Source organism: Pseudopodoces humilis, chromosome 6, assembly GCF_049639895.1.
Source record: "Pseudopodoces humilis isolate 2021_Gansu_Grassland_sample_001 chromosome 6, ASM4963989v1, whole genome shotgun sequence".
Taxonomy (NCBI): Eukaryota; Metazoa; Chordata; class Aves; order Passeriformes; family Paridae; genus Pseudopodoces; species Pseudopodoces humilis.
In genome coordinates this window covers 2381297-2402573 of record NC_142205.1, presented here as the reverse complement: position 1 = coordinate 2402573, position 21277 = coordinate 2381297, and the positions used below count along the sequence as shown (strand labels likewise).

General features: G+C 48.6%; 1 pseudogene; it reads left to right on the top strand.

Moving 5' to 3' along the window:
• Positions 1-18975: 18975 nt before the first annotated feature.
• On the top strand, positions 18976-21277 carry LOC148184072 (uncharacterized; annotated as a pseudogene).

The following is a 21277-nucleotide window of genomic DNA, read 5'->3' as shown; positions in this document are numbered from 1 at the left end:
AGGGTGGTGAGGCCTTGGAATGGTTTCCCAGAGAAGCTGTGGCTGCCCCTGGATCCCTGGAAGTGCCCAAGGCCAGGCTGGACAGGGCTTGGAGCCACCTGGGATAGTGGAAGGTGTCCCTGCCCATGGCAGCTTTAAGGTTCCTTCCAACCCAAACCATTCCGTAATTCCATGATGATTCCATGATTACAGCACAGCCTGCTGTGCTGATGGCCAAGCTCCTGTGGAAGAGGATCCTTCCTCTTGAGCCTTGCAGAAGTCCTGGCTACTTCTCTCAGAGCTTTCTCCTGCCTGGCTTTCTCTTTTCCTGGTTGTTCCAGGGAAGAAAACCACCCATTTTCCTTATAAAGTCACCTCTGAGCCCAATCATGCTTTCAAATCCAGGCTTGCTGGGTTTCAAGCCCAATCTTGCCTTAAAATCCTGTTTACTTCTTCCCTCCCTTCCAATCTGCAAGGACAGATTATTTGCTCTTCCCACACGCTCCATACTTGCGAAGCAGGGATGTGTAAAAATAAACAGCATTTCTGTGCTGACAGCCTGTCCTGGCTGCTCTGAGTCAGGGAGGATGAAAAGGAGACAGGAACCAGGGTAAAACCAGCAGACACCACTGGTGCTATGGCCAGTGCAACCTGGGAGGTGCCTTTGTCATCTCACTCCTGGTGGCCTCTTCTGCTGCTGGTGGTGGTCACATCTTAGTTCCACCTCTGGGAACCTGATCTGGGATCCACATGGATCCCCTGGACTCCCTGCCTTTGGCAAACAGACCTCTAGGAACTGAACGTCTGGTCAACGATTTTTTCCCACCTTCACCCCAAAAATTGCATTTGGAGATTTTCCCAGCGCTAAGAGCCTTACTGGATATCCAGCACATCTCATTTCTTCTGGGATGCAGCATATAAAGCCATTAATGGCTCAAAATTAAATTAGATATTAGATGTTTAGGTTAGAAATTAGAAAGGAATTCCTCCCTGTGAGGGTGGGGAGGCCATGGCACAGGTTTCCCAGAAAAACTAGCTGCCACATTCCTGGGAATGTCCAAGGCCAGCTTGGACAGGCCTTGGAGCCACCTGGAATGGTGGAAGGTGTTCCTGACCACAAGATCTTTAAAGTCCCTTCTATACCTCATGCCACAGGGTAGGAAAACATGGAAAAGCCCCAAGGATCCCATTTTCTCTAACTCTTGGCTGTTCTTCCCATTACTCCAACATCCTCTAAACAAAAAGGTCACTTCCATTGTTCCTTCGCTTTGTTCTGACAGCTCCGGCACGATGACACTGGGCCAGCTCGGTGATGTCAATTAAATACTTGTCCAGGCTTCAAAGCCCCCAGTGTCACACTGGAGCCAGGGGACAGCTCTTTGCAGTGTCATTAGGAGCTCATCAAACACATCCTCGTCATCCTGTGGTGCCAACAGCGAGTTCAGAAAGCGGAATGTGCCCGCTCTCTGCGGGACATTTCGTGCTTTGGATCAAAGACATGGAAAAATAAAAAAAAAAATTGTAAAAGTTGATTTATTTGTGGTTCAAGAATTCACCTGAAAGAAATGACAAAACAAAAGCAAAGACAAACAAAGGAAGCGATGACTGAAGGGAAGCATCAGAAGCTCTGTGTCCCCCCTCGGCCGGCGAAAAATAACTGTTCATTAAGAGAAAGCTCTTGGAAAAGGTCATCAAAGACAGTGATGCACAACGTGAGGCAACCTGGTGACAGAGGTGTCTGATGTATTATTTCCTCTGTTGTTCCCTAAGCTCCTTGGCACAACAGCAGCTCCTGATGAAGAGGAGTGAGCTGGACCCACCACAGCCTACGTTTGGTTGGGAGTGGTCAAACCTCTGTGGTTTGTCTCTGGTGAGAATTTACTGGGGCATTCCAGTGCCTAAAGGGGCTCCAGGAGAGCTGGAGAGGGACTGGGGACAAGGGATGGAGGGACAGGACACAGGGAATGGCTTCCCACTGGGAAAGGGGAGATTGGGGTGGGATCCTGGGAAGGAATTCCTGCCTGGGAGGGTGGGGAGAGGTTGGGCTGGAATTCCCTGATTTGCTGTGGCTGCCCCTGGATCCCTGGAAATGTCCAAGGCCAGGTTGGACAGGGCCTGGAACAACCTGGGATAGTGGAAAGTGTCCCTACACATGGCAGGAGCTGGAATTAAATGCCTTTAAAGTCCCTTCCAACCCAAACCATTTAATGAGTCTATGATCCAATATGACCTTATAGCCTCAGGTAAGAGAGCAGAAATCCCAGTTTTCAATTTTTTTTTCATGAGCGCCATAAAAAAACCCTTCAAAATACAGAGTTACACAGACCTCCAAATTAACACATTGTGAACCAAGACTTATCTCTTTTTTCGGTTTTTGCTTATTTTTTTTTACATTTCCTGTTTTCAAATATAGCCCCAGGACATAAATCCTTCCCCAGCTGGGATTGTTGGAAACACAGACATGAGCAGCATCCCTCAGACACCGACCCCAGCCCAGCAGGTGTGGTACAAACAGCACAACAAGGTGACCCTGACTCACAAAAAGTGCACATTTTCATAGAACATTTTCACAGAATCAATCATTCAAGCATAGCCCAGTGCTGGTTTTCCAGTTCTGAATTTCCCTGCTTCGATCTGCCAGGTGAGGAAAGCATGAAAAGCCATCCCACATCTACTTAGGTGCTTATATGAAGGGTTTTAAAATACTGGTTTTGATTTATTTCCTTTTATTACTCCCCTCTTTCCAGGGAAATACACTGGAAGAGTGGCTTGCTGCCAATATCTGAAGGGTGAGCAATCCTCTCTTGTCTCTTAAATTCTTGATTCCTACTGAGCTCTTTATATAAAAAGAACCCAAAAAATAGTTCCTAGCTTTTAAGCCAAGAGATTCCCTGAGTCTGGAAGGTTGCAGAAGTAAAAGAAAATATTACAATGAAAATGACTGTGCTTCTGGAAGCTGCAGGACCACGATCCACAGCCTGGGTTGGGAGCCCAGAGCTGGTCCCTCTCAGACAGCCCTGGAATCCCAAATTTCTCATGGTTCTGGAGAGTTTGTCTGTCTGAAATTCCTCCTTGCTCTGCAGGATGAGCAAAGCTCAGGGATGGGGATGTCCAACCCAACAGGGCATTTTTATCTTGTTCCGTGTCCTGGAACCCAGGTGGGCTCAGCACAGCTCTGTTTATCCCAGCCTGATCTTCAAACACCCACCTACAGCTCTGCCTGAATGTAGAAAATCCCTTTCCTGTGGATAACCAGGATCAAATCCACAGCAGCCTCACTCAGCTGGTGTGGGCAGGTCTTCTTCCAGCCCTGGAGCCTTCATCCTCACCCCTGGAATTTCCAGGCACTGCCCTCCCAACAGCTCATCAGGGCTCCTCTGCTGCACACAGCCTCTCCTCTGGGCTCCTCTGATGCAAATTTCCCTTCACTGCACCTGCAGAACACCTCTCTGCAAGGGGATTTTTAGCTCCTCAAAGCGGTCAGGTCGAGGTTTCTGTATCCTGACCCTCTGCACGGTTTCCCCCTGTGAGAGAAGGGAAGAAGGGACTGGGCTCTGTTCTGTAAAGCCTCTGTGCCCCCTCCTGTCTCACCTCAGGTCCCACCTCCATCTCCAGCTCATCCTCTACGAGCTGCTGGGTCTCCAAGCAATGAATTTTGTGCTATTTCTCTGTCTGGCTGCATGCTGAGGAAAGCCCCCAAATACAACCAGAGCAGCACCTTCTCCCTCTGTTTTAAACCCTCTTTGAAAATTCACCTTTTCCTGCAACACCTGCAAACCCCCCTTGCCTCTCTTGGCTGGTCGATAGAGCTGCCCAGCCATGGTCTTTTCAGTGAATGCCTTGGTTAGTCTGGTGTGGGTTTTTCCTTCAATTTCAATTGCAAAAGCTGTAATTCACCCTTCAGACACCATGGAATCATGGAGTGGTTTGGGTTGGAAAGAACCGTAATGATCATCCCATGACACCTCCCACTGTCCCAGGTTGCTCCAAGCCCTGACCAGCCTGGCCTCGGACACTTCCAGGGATCCAGAGGCAGCCACAGCTTCTCTGGGCACCCTTGCCACCTTTTCTTAGGGAGGAATTTCTTCCTAATTTCTAATCTGAATCTCTTCTCTTTTACTCATCTGGTAAAAGAGCTCAGCAAGGACAGAAACAACTTCCTGTGTATCAAAGTTCATCCTCTCTTCGTTCTTTGCTGAGCATGGATAAGCCAAATCATGGAATCACAGAGTTGTTTAAGCTGGAAAAAACCCTCTAAAACTGAGTCCAACACTGCCAATGCCACCACTGACCATGTCCCCGAGTGCCACCACTGACCACGTCCCCGAGTGCCACCACTGACCACGTCCCCAAGTGCCACCACTGACCACGTCCCCAAGTGCCACATCCACACAGCTTTCCAACCTCTCCAGGGATGGGGACTCTCCCTCTGTGCCAGGGCTGGACAACCCTTTCCATGTGGAAATTTTTCCTCATATCCAACCCAACCCTCCCCTGGTGCAATTTGAAGCTGTTTCCTTCTTTCCTTTCCCTGTTGCCCTTGGGGGTGATGTCTGACAGAACCTCCTGCAGTGTCTCCTTGGCTCCCTGGACTGGGCAGAGACCAGCACATGGTCACTCATTTCCAACTAGACCCATCATTTGCCACACATAACTGGAAACCTCTTGGAGCTGTGGAATCTCACTCCCTCTCCCCAAAGGCCCAGGCTCTCCCTTTGCCAGCTTCCCGCTGCCAAAACCCACTTGCTGTGAAAATTTCATTTTGAAAATATTTTCTGCAAATTAGGGAGGTCTCAGTGCAGGGACCCGAGTGACACAGCAGCTGCTGGACCCAGAACAGGGCCAACCCTGCACTGGAGGGTTGGGGAGAACCTGAAGGATCAGGAGCCTGTGCATTCCAAATCCCAGGCAAAGGGAGAGAGCCAGCGGGGAGTTTAAATGAAACGTTTCTCTTTTTTTCAGCCAGAAACTGGGAAAAAATTCTTCCAAAAACACGTTTCTCTTCAGTTGGCTAACATTTTTCCTCCCTTTTTATTTCCTGTCTGCTTGATAAAGAAAATTCTCAATATTTGGAGAGAGAGTTAAGATGAGGGAACAGAAACAAGGGATATGATGCCACTTAGTGGAACATGGATAATAATAAAGAGCGATATTCCAACATCCATGGTGCAAATTTTTGGTCACCTCTGTGAGTCTGTGCTCTTAATCCTGATGAGCAGTGGGGATTTCCCAGAGTACAGGGCTTTCAAAGCAGCCTGAGCTGTCAAAAACCAGAAAAAAGTCTCCCTTCCAGTCCTGCAGATGCAGCCTGATGGCACTGGGAATTTTGCAGAAGAGTGGGAAAATCAGGGATGCAATAAGTGCAGGGATTGCAGTGATGAGTTGCTCCATGAGCATCTCACAAGACATCGAGATCTTTCCAAGCAGTGCTAATGAGAGGGAGAAAGGACAATCACACCAGCTCATGGCTTTTCCCAAATCCCTACCAGGGCAAAGCCAGGATGATGAAACTCAAATCACTGTAAGAACACAGTGAAAGATGCCCAGAAATGAAACCAAGGCTGGAGGAATCCTGCAGAAATACCCAAACTGGCTGCTTAGGCAGCCACCCTCCCCAGACAGGGGGCAAGGACATGACCCAGCCAGGCTGCCCTGTCAAAACCTGGCCACTGATAAGGGAAAATCTCTTATCTCCCCCCAAACCCCCTGCAAATAAACCCTGTGCTCAGCAGAAGTGCCAGGGCTGCAGAGACTCTGCTTGGCAGCAGTCCTGTTGGCACATTCCTCGATGCTTTACAGCATTTTCAGCCCTCCTGACATAAGCAAGGCACAAAAGAAGGAACTCAGGCTTGGTTTGGCACCTGTATAAAAGGGACAGGGGCTGGCAGGAGTCTCCTGCCTTCTGCTACAGCCAGGGAACCACGGCTGTGTCAGGAGCAGGGTGAGCAGGAATTATAGATTACAGATTTATAGAGGACTTGGAGTCTGAAAAGAGGCTGACAGAGAAAGCACAAAATTGGAGACCTTTTCACTGCTCTTTTCTGACTCTTTTTAATCATTTTCCAAAGGTTTTGCTGGCTCTGCCTTAGCCCCGTGTCTGCCTCTCTGGATCTCTCCAGGGTCTCCTGTCACCTCACAGACCCACTGGGGATCATGTCCCAGGGGTCTGTCACCTCTCTGCAGTTATTCCCTTGGCTCCATCCACTTCATTCCCTGTACCACAGCAGGAAAAACATCACATCCCCCCGTGGAGTGGGATCCAGCCTGGCTCTGCTTTGGTGCCCCCTTTATCACAGGATCACACAATGGTTTGTGTTTGATGGGACCTAAAATATCATCTCCTTCCCATCCCCTGACTCCTGACCTTCTCCACCTTCCTTGCCCCAAATCTTCTGCACCCCAACAGGGTTTTTTTGCCAGTTCAGCCCTTTCCAAGCCTTCCCCCTTCCCCTCTCCGCCTCGTTCCAGGCTGGTTGCCACAGCAGGGATGCTGCAGGGGTGTCAGATGGCCTCTTCCTCTCATCCTGTGGGGGTTTTCCACTTGATCCGTTTTACCTCTGAGCTGCTGCCATCACAGCCCACAAAGCAATCCCTGTGCTCCTGCCACTGCCACTGCCCAGGGTGCTTTAAAATTGCATGGATCTGCTCTGAGCAGACTGGAATTCCTGTCTGGGATTGTGAGTCAAGAGCCTGCTGATAGCACAAGTGTCCCTGGGATGGCACCTGTCCTCTCCAGCCACAGATTGTATTTGTGGGGAAAGCAAGGAAGCAGCAGTAGTCCCGTTATCCTCTGCTCTGACTGTTGGCAAGCAGTGATTTAGGGATTTCTCAGTCAGAGGTTGTGTGTGAAGCATCGTGTTTGAGGCACGAGGGGAAAGTCTTTAGGCTGATATCAAAGTGGTGCTTTTGCCTAAATTCCTTTTGGAGCCACAGATGCAGAAGCAACGTGGAACTGAATTAAAATATTAGTTCAAACCCAAGGAAAAGCGCTCAGATTAAAGAATAAAACCAGCCAAAAAAAGTGAGGATTTTCAAATTTTCAGTCAGCAGAAAGAAAACAGGTTTTCCGGTATTTCTGAGATGGACTAAGTGCTGTGGGGACATCTTCCACCCTGGTCCCAAGCTTTTCAGCCCAAATGCCATGAGAGAAGGCAGGAGAGAATCTTGTTCTCATAAAGCACAGCTGTGAAAAAAACTGGGCTTGAAACCCCCCAAATCCTCAAACAAAAGTAACACTTAGAGACTGTCCTGCAAAGAACACCATCCCATGCACTCAGGATGGATCCAGGGGACACCCTGCCCTTGGGGCACCCTCTGGGTGTAGAATCATGGAATCACAAAGCTTGGAAAAGACCTCCAAGAGCATCAAGTCCAACCTTCTACCATGTCAGGAAGTGAACCTGAGCATCCAGCATGGATTAACCCTTTGGAGCTGTTGGAACCGTCTCAACATTTGAATGTTTGAGTGTGTGTTAATAACAACAACAAAAAAAAAAAAAAAAATTGGGAAAGCCTTGAGCAGCCACAACCTCTTATCCCTCCTGGACAAGGTTGTCCCAACTCTGAAAGCCTCAATCCCAAGCAAGGAGGGCACAAACAGGGTGGTGGAGAGAGGGATGAGTGACATCGCGCTTTCCTGGAAGAGCGCGGCCGGCGCCCCAGTGCAGCTGTTGAAAACCCAGCATGGGAAAGGCTGAATGAATGCGGAGAGTGACATTTCTGGGCTCTGCTAAGTGGCTCACAGCAGGCTCTGCTATTTGCATTGCACAAATAGTCATTTTATGATTAAAAACAACAACAGCAAATAGAAGCGAAACCGAGATAAAACTGGCGAGCGCCGTGCAGAGGTTGAGGGTGTGCAAGGGCTGGCTCTGCCCACAGCTTTAACCCCCAAACCTCACTGATCCTGGGTTCAACCTTCCCTTCCACTTTTTCACGTTTTCTCCTTCAAGCTTCTCGCCCGGCACACCCACATTTCAAGTGCGAAGAAATAATGACAAAAATGATGGGCATGCTGAGTGGCAGAAATGGACCAGAACCAAACAGAAACATTCTGGGGGGGTGGGGGAGGTGGGCTTGCTCCTGAGGGAAAGATTTTCACTGAATCCCAGAATTCCTGAAGTTGGAAAAGGCCTCCAAGATCATTGAGTCCAACCTGTGACCAAGCCCCACTTTGTCACCCAGAGCACTGAGTGCCACATCCAGCACTTGGACACCTCCAGGGATGGGGACTCCAAACCTCCCTGGGCAGAAGTTGCCCATCACTGTTGGAAGTTGCTCTCCAGCCTTCCATGATGAAGAAGGGCTTGGCAGCTTGGAAGAAGAGAAACAGGCTAAAAATTCCCAGAGGGAGACCAGGAGGGATTTCTTCTCTGGCTGGAAGTTTTTAAGCCGTGTCTCCCTGTCCTAGACGTGGGCCAGCAGGGAGGTCCTGGTGTCACTCAGCAGGAAGAGAGATGGTGCCATCAGCAGATAAAATCACTGAATCATTAAAGGTGGAAAAATCCCCAAAGATCATCCAGTCCAACCATTCCCCCAGCACTGCCAAGGCCACCACTGACCCATGTCCCCAAGTACCACATCCACGTGGCTTCTAAATCCCTCCAGAGATGGGGACTCCAAAACATGACCACCTTTTCCATGAAGAAATTTTCCCAAATATCCAATATAAACCTCCCCTGGCCCAGCCTGAGCTGTTCCCTCTCCTCCTGTCCCTGTTCCCTGGGAGCAGAGCCCGACCCCCCCCGGCTGTCCCCTCCTGGCAGGGAGTTGTGCAGAGCCAGAAGGGCCCCCTGAGCCTCCTTTTCTCCAGGCTGAGCCCCCCCCCATTTCAGATGGAGAGCTGGTTTCATCACAGGATGGGAACTTTTCAGGATCCCAGACAGGATTTCTGGGGCTGGAGGGATCCTGGAAGACCTTCTAGAAAAGATGTGAGAAGGAGAGGAAAGGAATGAACACAAAGCACAGGATGCCCCGAGGCAGCACAGGCTGTGTTTTTCCAGTGTCCTTCCTCCATAAAAACTTCATGGATCCAGCAACAACCACACAGCCTGGCCGTGTCCACCAACCCCTTCATATCTTCTGCAGCCCAAATCCTGCTTTTCCTCAAGGAGGAAGCATTGCTCGTGTCCTTTCAGGCGCTCTGTCCCTATAGGATGCTCCCAACTTCTGGATGCTCTGGAGCCTGGAGGGAGCTGAATCCTGTAATTCCTCCCCATTCCCTGAGTCAGGTGCTGTCCATCTCTGTCCCAGGGTCAAAACAACCTCCTGAGCAGCAAATGCTGAACCACTGCAGGTTCTGTCAGCTCTTTAGCGACAGCTGAGAGGCACAAGGGATAATTGCGCTCTCCTTTATTGTTAAACCTGTAATTTGTACCAAGCCCAAGGCCAAATATCCCTCGGGAAGAAGGATGCTTGAGGATTTCAGAGTCTACCTAGTCTATTAAAAAGAGAAGAGAGAGGAGGAGGGATTTGGAAGATAGGAACAAGAGGGTAATAAGCAACCAAAAATACCTGCAAGGCAGTGGGGAGTCATGGGAACAAGTTGTTTCCCTGTTTATTCAAAGCTCCAGCTGCACTAAAAGCTGGTGCAGTTCATCTCTTCCTCCAAGCCAGGAATTATTGGAGCCAAGAGCAGCAGTGGAGGAGTTTACTGACCACCCACAAGTGCTGGCTCTGGTGCTGTGGGGCACAGGATTGTCCCCTGTCCCCACCAAGCACCACTGCCAAGTCCCCAGGTGCTTGAGGGGAGAGCCTCAGGCAGTGCAGGTACAAAGCTGAACCTGTTTCTTGGCCATTTAGGAGTAGTTTCCAGACTGCTCACACCCATCCATCCATCCTGGGCATGTGGAAGGGTCTCAGCAGGATCATCTCTGGGTGGTTTTGGAGGAAACAGCTCCATCCTTCAACTCCAAACACTGGACCAGCAGCTACTGCAACATTGACCCATCTCTTCAGGATCTTCCAATTCCACCTTATAGAGGAAGATGTCCCTGTCCACGGCAAGGGGGTGGATCTGGATGACCTTTAAGGCCCCTTCCAGCCTAAACCCTTCCCTGATTCCATGATATTCAGGGCTGGGATTACTTGGCAACATTGCAGCTCTTACTTTGGACACCATCAGTGTCTGAAAAAAAGAATAGCCCAGACTTGGGATCAATTTGAGATGTTCAGACAGGCGAGGAGGTGGATGTTGGATGGCTGAGTAGTATTTTTTTCCCCTTGGGAATAACTATTATTATTTGCTTGCCTCGCAGCTGCAGACTCACAAGAGCCTCATGACAGAAACATGGATGAGCAGCAGAAGCACCATCATTTGGACATAGATGCTTTCCTGGCTGCATTAATTCCTTTCAAAACCCACATCCCGAGGAAAATCTTCAGCCATTACAACACCAACATTTCCCAGAAGCGAAAAAGGAAGGAATTTCCATCTGTGTGAAACTATCTTACAGATGGTTGAGACAGGAAAGTCTTTGAGGAATGAAATAGCAGGGGCAGGACGTTGGAGGAATGAGCTGGACTAAATTTAACCCAGGGAAAGAAAAGCCTGCTGCTAAAAATGCTCATGCTAGCACAAAGAAGGGAAGAGCTCAGAAATGGGAATGTTTGAATGGGAGGAAGGGGCAGGAAGGGGATTTAAAAAGTGAAATTTTAGTGGTGGGGCCAAAAAAAATCCCTTTCCACTCAATTTGGTGCATGGGTTTGAGTGAGGTTTCACAGCCTCAAAAAAAAAAAAAACCAACTGAGCCACCAGCCTTGTTCCCTTCTGCATAAATACAGGGAGATGATAAATGGGGAAGGGCTGAAAACCTTCTGGCACTTCTTAAGTGTTGAAAAGTAGCTCCACTGGGGAGATCCATCCCTAAAACAAGATATTCTGGACCAGAGGACACACTGAAGTGACAGAGAGGACACCAGGGCAATGACACTGCCCATCGCAACCAGCTGATCCAAAGGAATGGAAAATTCCACCTTCATTTCCTCCAGCCTTCAGGCTTTTATAAAATCAGGCCTAGAAAAATGGGGGGAAGACCCCATTCTGCCACAATTTGTGTTTTTCCATTTTAGATTCCGAGTGTGGGGGGAAAATAATGCAGTTTTAGGGGTTTTGTGGTGTGCAATGTTTTTCCAGCAAATCCAACCCATGGAACAGTCACCCACCCACCCAGTTCCTTTTGACTCACCCATCCTCCCCACTTCAGGTGAAGTCCAGGGATTCCAGGTTGTCCATCCAGGCCACCATCATCCCACTGATCCCAAATCCCAGAGAGAACTGGAGATGGTGTGGGCAGCATGGTTCTAAGTCTGGCTCCACGGTTTTGTAGACAAGAAAAGTCCCTTTTATCATAACCCACCTCCTGGATTCAGGCTCTTTGTGTCCTGCATGGAATCATTAAGGTTGGAACAGACTTTCAGAATCAAATCCAAACAGGGAGAGCGGAACAAACTCCACAGTATTCCTGCTGCAGATGTGAATTGAAATGTCCCCCTCAAGAATTCTGGAAAACGCCTGGAGCAGGGATTGATTCCCACCATGGAGAACGATTCCAGCACTCAGGTGAGCCCAGACCACCAGAGACACCAGTAAATCCCCCCTGCTGCCCCCTCAGTGCCCTGGGGGTTGTTTCCCTGATAATGGGAATGCAGCAGGACTGGCAGCAGTCATCTGGGGACACGGGAATGCCAGCACAATGCGTGGCTTTGTGTCCTTCACCCTATGACATCCATGTGTGGCAGACAATGCGAGTGTCCTGTGCTCCCCTGAATGGGGCAGGGATTGTTTACATGGGAACTGAGCAGCCCCAGGGCCTTGGCAGCTCTTTGCTCCTTGAGTTATAATGGATGGAAGAGCTCTCACGGCTTCCAGGGTGGGTAGGCACAGAAATAGGGTTGGGCAGATGGAATGGGATCATTTTGGGAATAATAGGCCTTTATGGTGGCCTGAAATTGCATGGTGTTTTCCCTTTCCTAGAATATGATGTGGACGGAATCTTGGGTCTCTCTCTCAGAAGATCCAGATGCCAGAGCAGGTCCTGCAAACCTCTGTGTTCTGGTTATGTTCATTTTTTTTGCCAGGAGATGTGCAGCTAAAACTCACCTTGGGCTTTCTCCTCCAGGCCCTTGAAAGTCTGAGGAAAGGGACACACATCTGACCTGGGATTTGTCACAGCCAGAATCATTTCAACTGGCAGAGGGAAGGTTTAGAGTTAGATATTAGGAAGAAATTCCTCCCTGTGAGGGTGGGGAGGGCCTGGCACAGGGTGCCCAGAGAAGCTGTGGCTGCCTCTGGATCCCTGGAAGTGCCCAAGGCCAGGTTGGATGGGGCTTGGAGCAGCCTGGGACAGTGGAAGGTGTCCCTGCCCATGGCAGGTGGTGGAACAGGATGATCTTTAAGGTCCCTTCCAACCCAAACCATTCTGAGATTTCATGAACCCACCATTTCCTTGGGCAAAGCAGCTGCCTCCCTCCTCCTCCTCCTCCTCCTCCTCCTCCTCCTCCTCCTGCTCTTGGATGGAGGAGCACATCTGGCTTTGACAGATGAACCACAACCAGGAATATGAGGGATGAGGGTTGGGAGTCACTGTGGGGACAGAAGGGAGCTGGATCAGAGCTGAACTTGTCCCACGGCACGAGCAGGGTCGTGGCTGTAAGAAGAAGGAGCTGTACTCACCATGAAGGTTGAGTTGCTCTCCAAGAAAGCAAGAACAGAGCAGGGTTTGCTCTGTGTTTATGTGCCCTGCTGACTCTGATGGAACTGTGTGGTGATCCCAGGGTTTGGCTGGAGCCCAGGATCCCGGGGGGGTGGGTGGTGCCAGCAGCAGGAGAGCAACCACGTCTGGAACGCCGCAGAGAGGGAAGGACAGTGGTGACTCCTGGACTCTGGCTGGGGGCAGGTTGGTCATGGCCAGGTGAGGCCCCTGCAGGACATGGACAAGGCTCATCCTGACTTTTGGCATATCCCAGAATTGCCATCCCAACCCTTCCAACTAAAAGTCTGGACTCACCTGGAGCCCCTGTTTTCAGGGACACCCCCAAGAACTCCCTGCAGAAGATCCATGGAGCTACTCTGCTCATCCTCAGCTATGGTGGAGACTCAGGCATCTCATGGAAACATGGATCATCTCCATGGAAACATCACCATTCCTGGGGCAGGAACTTTCCCGATGATGACCTTCCCTTTGCAGCTTGTTTTTAATCTGTGGTGAGTGTCACTTACGAAGTGACAAATCCTCATTTTCACAGCAACTCTGCTCTGATGTGGCTCCCTGTGTAATTGCCTGGGATTCCTCAGCCCATATTCAGCAAATAATGACTCTCATGGAAGTTATTTGTAGAACTTAATAATTTCCATTAGCTGCATTATGGGATTGCATTTTAAATTATTTTTTTTTTCCTGTAATAATACATAATGAAATAATTGTGGAATTTCTAATAGGTAATTATCTTGCTGAAAACAGTTTAAAACACCAGTGAGTGTGGGCTGTTTTTAGCTGAGCATGGGGAAAAGAGAAGGAGAATGAAACATCACCTAGAGCAAGAGGCAGAGATAACAGCTTTTTGTGGAACCAGCAGTGTCCTCAAAACTTCAGGTCAACAGAACTGCACAGGATGAATCCCAGAATCACTGGGGCTGGAAAAGCCCTCTAAGATCACCAAGTGCAACCTGTGACCAATCCCCACCTTGTCACTAGCCCAGAGCACTGAGTCCAGGTGTTCCTTGGACACCTCCAGGGATGGGGACTCCAAACCTCCCTGGGCAGCCCGTGGGTTCCTTCCCATGAGGAAATTCTTCCTGATATCCAACCTGAACTTCCCCTGGCACAGCTTGAGGCATTTTCTCTCATCCTGTCCTTGCTCCCTGGGAGCAGATCCTGACCCCACTGGCTCCCTCCTGTCAGGGAGTTGTGGAGAGCCAGAAGGTTTGAAAAGTCAGGGTAGGCACAAACTGGAACCAAGAGGCCTTTTGATTATTAAATTACACATAAATTCTTGAAAGGGTTTTAAACTGGTACCAGAGGGAATATTGGAATATGGCCTCAAGTAACAGGCCTGAGTAGGGAATCGCTCTATAGAATTATCTCCTCTGCAGGTCATCCCAACAGGCTGCTGGAGAGGGCTTGGAGCTGCAGTCTCTGGGCATCTCTGTAGGAAAAACAGAGAAAAATAAGGGCAGGAGACAGTGAAAGGCCAAATGTCATGAAAGGCCATCCATCCATCATCCATCCATCATCCATCCATCCATCCATCCATCCATCCATCCATCATCCATCCATCATCCATCCATCATCCATCCATCATCCATCCATCCATCCATCCATCATCTATCATCCATCATTCATCCATCATCCATCCATCCATCCATCCATCCATCATCCATCATCCATCCATCATCTATCATCCATCATCCATCCATCATCCATCCATCATCCATCCATCCATCCATCCATCCATCATCCATCCATCATCCATCCATCATCCATCCATCATCCATCCATCCATCCATCCATCCATCCATCCATCATCTATCATCCATCACTCATCCATCATCCATCCATCCATCCATCCATCCATCCATCCATCCATCCATCATCCATCATCCATCCATCATCTATCATCCATCATCCATCCATCATCCATCCATCATCCATCCATCATCCATCATCCATCATCCATCCATCCATCATCTATCATCCATCATCCATCATCCATCCATCCATCATCCATCCATCCATCCATCCATCCATCCATCCATCATCCATCCATCCATCCATCATCTATCATCCATCATCCATCCATCATCCATCATCCATCATCCATCATCCATCCATCATCCATCCATCCATCATCCATCCATCATCCATCCATCATCCATCCATCCATCCATCATCCATCCATCCATCCATCATCCATCCATCATCCATCATCCATCCATCATCCATCCATCCATCCATCATTCATCCATCATCCATCATCCATCATCCATCCATCCATCATCCATCCATCCCATCATGACCACTCAGGATGCTGAGGGGTTTTCTGCTCCTTCCATAACTTCTCCCCCACCTTGGAATGATGATTTTTTTTTTCTTCCTTTCTGGCCCTGAGCACTTCACCGAGACCCACCATCCCTGAGAGCTCTCACTGGCAGCTCCTCCAGCCCCTCTTGTCACAGGAGACTCTGAGCAGAGAGTTTTTAAAACATCAGAGTCCTTCAGACTTCAGCTCCCCCTCCTTTCTCCAAACTCTTCCCTCCTCAAAGCAGGTAAATGAAACACAAGGGCTAAATTTTAGTGATATAAATCTCATTTGGAAAACATTTCTCCTTCCAAAATGGCCCATCTGCCTATCTTCATGCACATGTTTAACATCGAGCAGAGCAGAGGCACATATTTAAGCAATTTCTGAAATCAGGGCCATCGTGTGATACTCTGATTAGTAAACTGGGAATTAGGGTTCATAAGTTATAGTTAATTGAACCAACTCACTTAAGCCCTTTTGTGCCTGACTTTTCCCATCTAAATTCACCAACAGTAGCAAAATAGCTCCGACATACCTGGGACACAATCCTCATTGTGTTCCCAAGCTGGGAAGGGAGACTCCCAGATAAAACATGGCCTGAAACATTCATGCTCCAGCTTTTTAAAGTGAAAGGAGAAGGGGTGGAGTTGGTTTTCTGTGACTGCAGCTTTATAATGATTTTTCAGATGGAATCAGCATAATATTCATTTTACCCAGGCACCCTTTGTACATCCATTCCCCTGGATTCTCCTAAGAGTATATGGATTTTCCCTGCAATTTATTTCAGCAAGAGAGCAAAGTGGGAGATAAAGCAATCTCAGGTTGAGGGGAGTCATCTGCCTTTTAGAAAATAAATGGACAGCAGACAAAGCACCCTGGAAAGCTTTTGACTGAGGAAGGTTATTACTTACCCAGAAATCAAACTGCTCCAGTATTTCCAGGATGCCAAGATGGGCTGTGACAGAGCTTTTTGAGCAGAGAGTGGCTTGTGCAAATCAAATTAAATTGGGAATAGCTGAGAAGTCAATTCTGCCTTTTGTGTAAAGCTCTCGTGGTGCTTGTCCAGCACAGAACCTCAGGGGAGGGGACTTCACCTCTCACCCAAGGTCTTCCAGGCCCAGGTCTCCAGGGAGGATCCCAGGCAAAAAAAAAACAAACAAACAACACAATGTCTGTGACCTCAGAGGGAAAAGAGGAGATCAGGAGTGCAGCCAGTCCCTTCATCCGGGTGCCAAAGTGATAAATTGCAAAACACAGACTCTCACCCACTGTCATTAGTGGTGGCTCCAAAGCCCCAAGGGAAGGACGAGGGAAGAGAAGTATTTTGTTATATTGTCCCCTCCCTCCCGTGGCTTTTGATAGTCAGAAGACACAGAGATGGAGCCCAGAGGAAGCTCAGGACTTTGGGAGATGCCAGGGGAGCAAACCTGCCTGGCACATCCCAGCCTTGTCATTCCTTGGAACCCCTTGGGCCAGAGGAGTTCTTGTCCCTCAGCTACAAAATTCACTGGGTGGCAGCCCCAGTTTTCTTTTTCCCCCCAAAACTGAGATGAAAGGAAATTGTTCCATTAGAACCAGAGAAAAAAAAATAAATCCAACTTTTTTCTATTTTTCTTCATGACTTTCTCACCTTGTCAGGGGAAAGAACCATAATTCCTGGACCTAACCTGAACTGTTTCACCACTTCAAGCATCCTCAAGAGCCAGCCCCATATCAGAATTGTGCTTTAAAGAACAAATTGTAAACTCAGAGTGGGAAAAAAACACTGAGATGGCTACACCAAACCAGTTGTTGATCCAAAATTATGGTTATATTGATCTAGGCTGATGGGAGCAGGGTATTACCTCACAGGGTACACTTGAAAAATCTCAGTCAAAAAACACTTGAGATCTTTGGTGCAACATCAGCCTGTTTTTTCCTTTTTGACTACTGTGGATCAATTCCTGGTCTATTAAATTTAAACAGCTCCCATTTGCTTCAAGTGCTTCCAAACTATCAGCCAAGATTCCTCCCACAAATCACCCTCTGATGGGATCTGGAGCTGGGACACCTTGAAAAGGAACCTGATTTTCAGGAAATACCTGGCACCCACCTGCTGGACACTCAAACTTTTTAATTTTTAAAATGGCATGAGCTGTTAGAGTTGGGAACTGTGCAATGAAGGCATTCAGTCATGAAATTAAGACTTCATAAGATATTTATTTTGTATAGAAAGGCTGTCATTGGTGGCGTGCTGTCTCTACAATAGCTGGGATGGGAAAAGGGAAGGGTTTAAACAAGGCTCTGAGAAATTAGAAACATGCCTCTACTTTAATGGTGGCTTTTTTCCCCCCCACCAAACAATTAATGCAACATACATTGACCTCCCACAGCCCTGAGCGTGCTGACATGGGAAGGCATGCCCAGCTTCACCTGGAAACCAGGAATCTCCAAGGGATGGCTTGAATTAACTCAATAAACCAAACAAATGTTTGTTTTAAACGTAGCAATTAATTATCTCCTTGGGTCTCCTTCCCCAGTGCTGGCTTCCCTATCACCTCATCGCTGGCTGTGCTGCATACAATGTTCTGTTCCTTTCTTTCTTCCTAAAGATCCTAATAGGATGCAGCCGGCCAGGCCAGCAGCTTCGGAAACAAGCACAGAGCGAATTTAATAACAAGCAAACCTGCACTTAATAAAGTCTGTCATCAGTAATGTCTCCACTGAACGCTTGCCAGGAGAGAATTGTTTGCACTTACTGTGTGAGCCAAGTCACAGCTTTAACAGGCAAGACACAAATAAAACCCAGCCTCTCCCATTCTTTTCGCATCTCTGTTTCAACCTACCAACAAAAACTCCGGGGCAAACAATGAAAAAATCCACATTCAAGCAGGGGGAAAAAAATAAAAATAAATAAAAAAGAGAAGCCAGCATCTCCCCCATTATTCATTACATTATGAAACACATTTCATAATCTAATAATTAGCAAGGGGACAATTTTGTTCAGCATGAATCTGGAGTCTTTTGTCATTTTGTGTTAGCACCCAGAACAAATGGACATTGTGCAGAGCGCGGGTGCCGAGGGTTCCCTCCTCCCCTCTCTCCAGCAAAATCGTGGTGAGGATGGGAGGATGCAGAGCAGCCACACGCTGGACGTGACACAATCCATCCCTGGGCACTCGGGGAGCCTGGGGAACGCAGGACAGGCTTCATCTGCACGGCCCTCGAGGGCGCTGGGGTGAGGCACGCAGCTCATCTGTGTGCCAGGCTCTCCGAAGCCTCCAAGTCTTGCTCTCTGTGGCTGCTTTCCCCGTGGTTTTGGTTATACCTGGAGGGAAAAAAAAGGTGGAAAATATCATTTAACAAGGGTTTTCTAGCCAGGCTTCATGTGGGGTATGGAGCTCGTGAGGTGCTGAGGTCAGACAGCCTCAACTTCTTCAGGGCTTGTGAAACCTTTTTCTGTCCCCGTTGCAAAATCAGCCAGCCATCCCTTCTGCCCAGGAGCAGAGGGAAATCCCTGGAAGAGGCTCTCTTCACCAAAACCTGGTCCCTTGTACTGCAGAGTGGGTTTGTGAGGAGCAGGACACGGCACATGGAGAGCTGGGATGAAACCAAAGCCACCACAACGCTTCTCCTCCACCGTGACCTCCCCAGAGGAGCTTCATTTCTGCTGGGAAGGTGAGTCCAGGTTGGTTTTTAAGCCTGGAGGAGCAGATGGAGCTGCTGCTGGTGACCATTGGGTGGTGAGTGGATCCTGAGCAGGAGGCTGATTGTGTCCACCCAAGGAGCAAAAACCTTTGGGAAAGAGCCCCCAGCACTGCTGTACCACCAGCACCTCTCCTTTGGACCTGCTGTCCCCTCCTCCCTGGGCAGCACATACCCTGAGCCAGAAACTTGTGGATTTCTGTGATTTGGGGAGGCCAAAATTTAGGAAAAGTATTATTTTAATAACATTACTAATGATAATAATGGGCAAATTAAATTAATTCCTAAAACATGGCAGTGATTTGGGATCTTTTACAAGCAAGGAACAGGGTTCACCTCCAGCTCTCCAAACTCCAGGACACTACAAATGATGGGGATATTCATGGGATGGTGATGGTGTCCAAGAACAAGTGACCATCGAGGCAACTCCCCCAACCAAGGGCCTGTTTGACCACACTGATTCCCAGGACAGCAGCTGGGTGTGCTTCTACCCAATCCACTGCCTGGAGCCACACAACAGGCCCAGAAAACTGCCCAAGGAAAAATTGCCCAAAGAAAAATTGCCCAAAGGAAAATTTCCCAGAGAAAAATTGCCCAAAACCCCTTTTAATTTCTGGGGTTTTCACCAAAAGGGAGAGATTTTGGCGTCAAGGAGAAAGAGCAGCCCAAAGGGGAATCTTGCTCCTGATTCTCCAGACATCCCAACATTTTTCTGGCCATGTCTGGACTGGTTAATAAAGTTTTAGATGCCACTCTGAGCAAGAACTGCCTGAGGAGCTCTGCCCTCTCCAGGGTTACTCCCGGCTCTCCGTGTTTGTGCAGGATTTAGGAGGCACCACATCCAGGATCTCAGCCAATTTCCTCACTCGTTGTTTGGGACCCCTCAGCCAGAACGGGTTCTTCCCCTGGGGGCAGAGCCTGGACTGCAGGAGTGGGATCAGCTCCAGGAGCCATGGCCTTTCCAACCCCGGCCACTCTGTCCCCACCGTCACCTTCCACATGGCCGCAACATCGAGGTGGCCGCCAGCTCGAGCAAGGACAGCGCCATCAGGGCCAGGTTCACCTGGAGAGGCCCATCCTGGTCACCACCCGAGGAGTAAAGTCAGAGTGAGCGTTGGGCATCTAAAAACTGGGAGAAGCAAGGAAAATGAGGAGTCTGTCCGTCTCTGTGACTGTTACCTGCTGCTTCTCCCATCCCAGGTGGGATCCCTTCCCCAGGGAATACAGCCCATGGAGGAGAGGGGGTGTTGCTGGAGCAAAAAATGGGAAGGGGATGTGTTCACCAGGGCTGTGGGTTGCACATCAAACTGGTCAGACTGGGAGCCAGCGCTGCTCCTCCCTGGAGGCCGCCCTGGAGCTGGGGCTGAGGGAGGGCTCACCTGCATCCCTGAGGCGTTCAGGACAAGCCTGGATGTGCTGGGAAGGATTAAAAATCCCAGGGAAGGAAGCAAACGCTCTCCAGACTGGAGGATGTTGAGGAGACAGGGACAAAAGTCCCAGAATTTTGTCGGGGGCAGTCAGGGTGTTACCCACAGAGCTTTTCTTCCCACAGGATATCCAGATACTCACGGGGGCCTCCGATCCCTCTCGGAGATGCTGCCGCCGTTTAAATCAGCACCAACATATGGAAGGCTCCTAATATTGTGCTTCTGTCAGAGGAAACCATTGTTCAGCTTCTCTACAGGAAGGATGTCTCACTGCTTATTACCAGCTTGAATAATTGCTTGGAATGTTTTATTTGACATTTATTCAAGGAACTTGGAAACCCAGGCGGCTTCGTTCTCTCGAGAGGGTAACAACAACAAAAAACTAATTTTTAAAAAAAAAATAGCCAAGAAGGCCCAAACTGGAGCCAGCAGCTTCAGATGGCAGCAAGATATTTAAAATTTAAATATATAGTAAAACCTCCTTGCTTGGGCAGAGGAAAGGGGAAAGAAAGTAGAGATGCAATATTTTATCATCTGTATCTTTAAAATATCTTCCAGGCCTTCGTTATCAAGGATGGTGTGTAAATCTTGAGGATTGATACAAAAAGGATTGAAACAAAGAGAGGGAGCAGGCAAGGAAGCAAAACATCTCATCACAGGACAGAAATCACAGGCAGCTCTGCCCCTAAACTCTGACAACCCCCAGATTCCTGAAATACAACCCCGTCTTCCTACTTAGCTGGGTTAAAAGATGCACAGAAGAAATATTGCCCCATACCTGCCCTGGATTGATGATTGATGCCTCAAAGGGGGATTCTGGTTGCAATAATGAAAGAAAAAAAAACATTGGGCTATTTTTGGATGCTGCACCAAAGGTAGTGGGGGAATATGGTTTGCTTTCTTCAGGTCTGGCAATTTAAATTTGAGTTGTAGCAAAAGTTCAAGTAGGTTTGAACATTTTCTGGGCCTTATTCTGGGAAATAATTACTGCAGGTAAAATAATAAATACCAGGATCCACATTGGGTGTGAAACCTGCTGGGGCCACACTGGTGTTTTGGAAGATTCCCCTGAAGAACAAATTACAAGGACCACTTTCAACCAGGGGAAGAGCCTGTACCAGTCAAGATCAGCTGATCTCCTGCCTGTGGTGCTGGAGAACAAATGA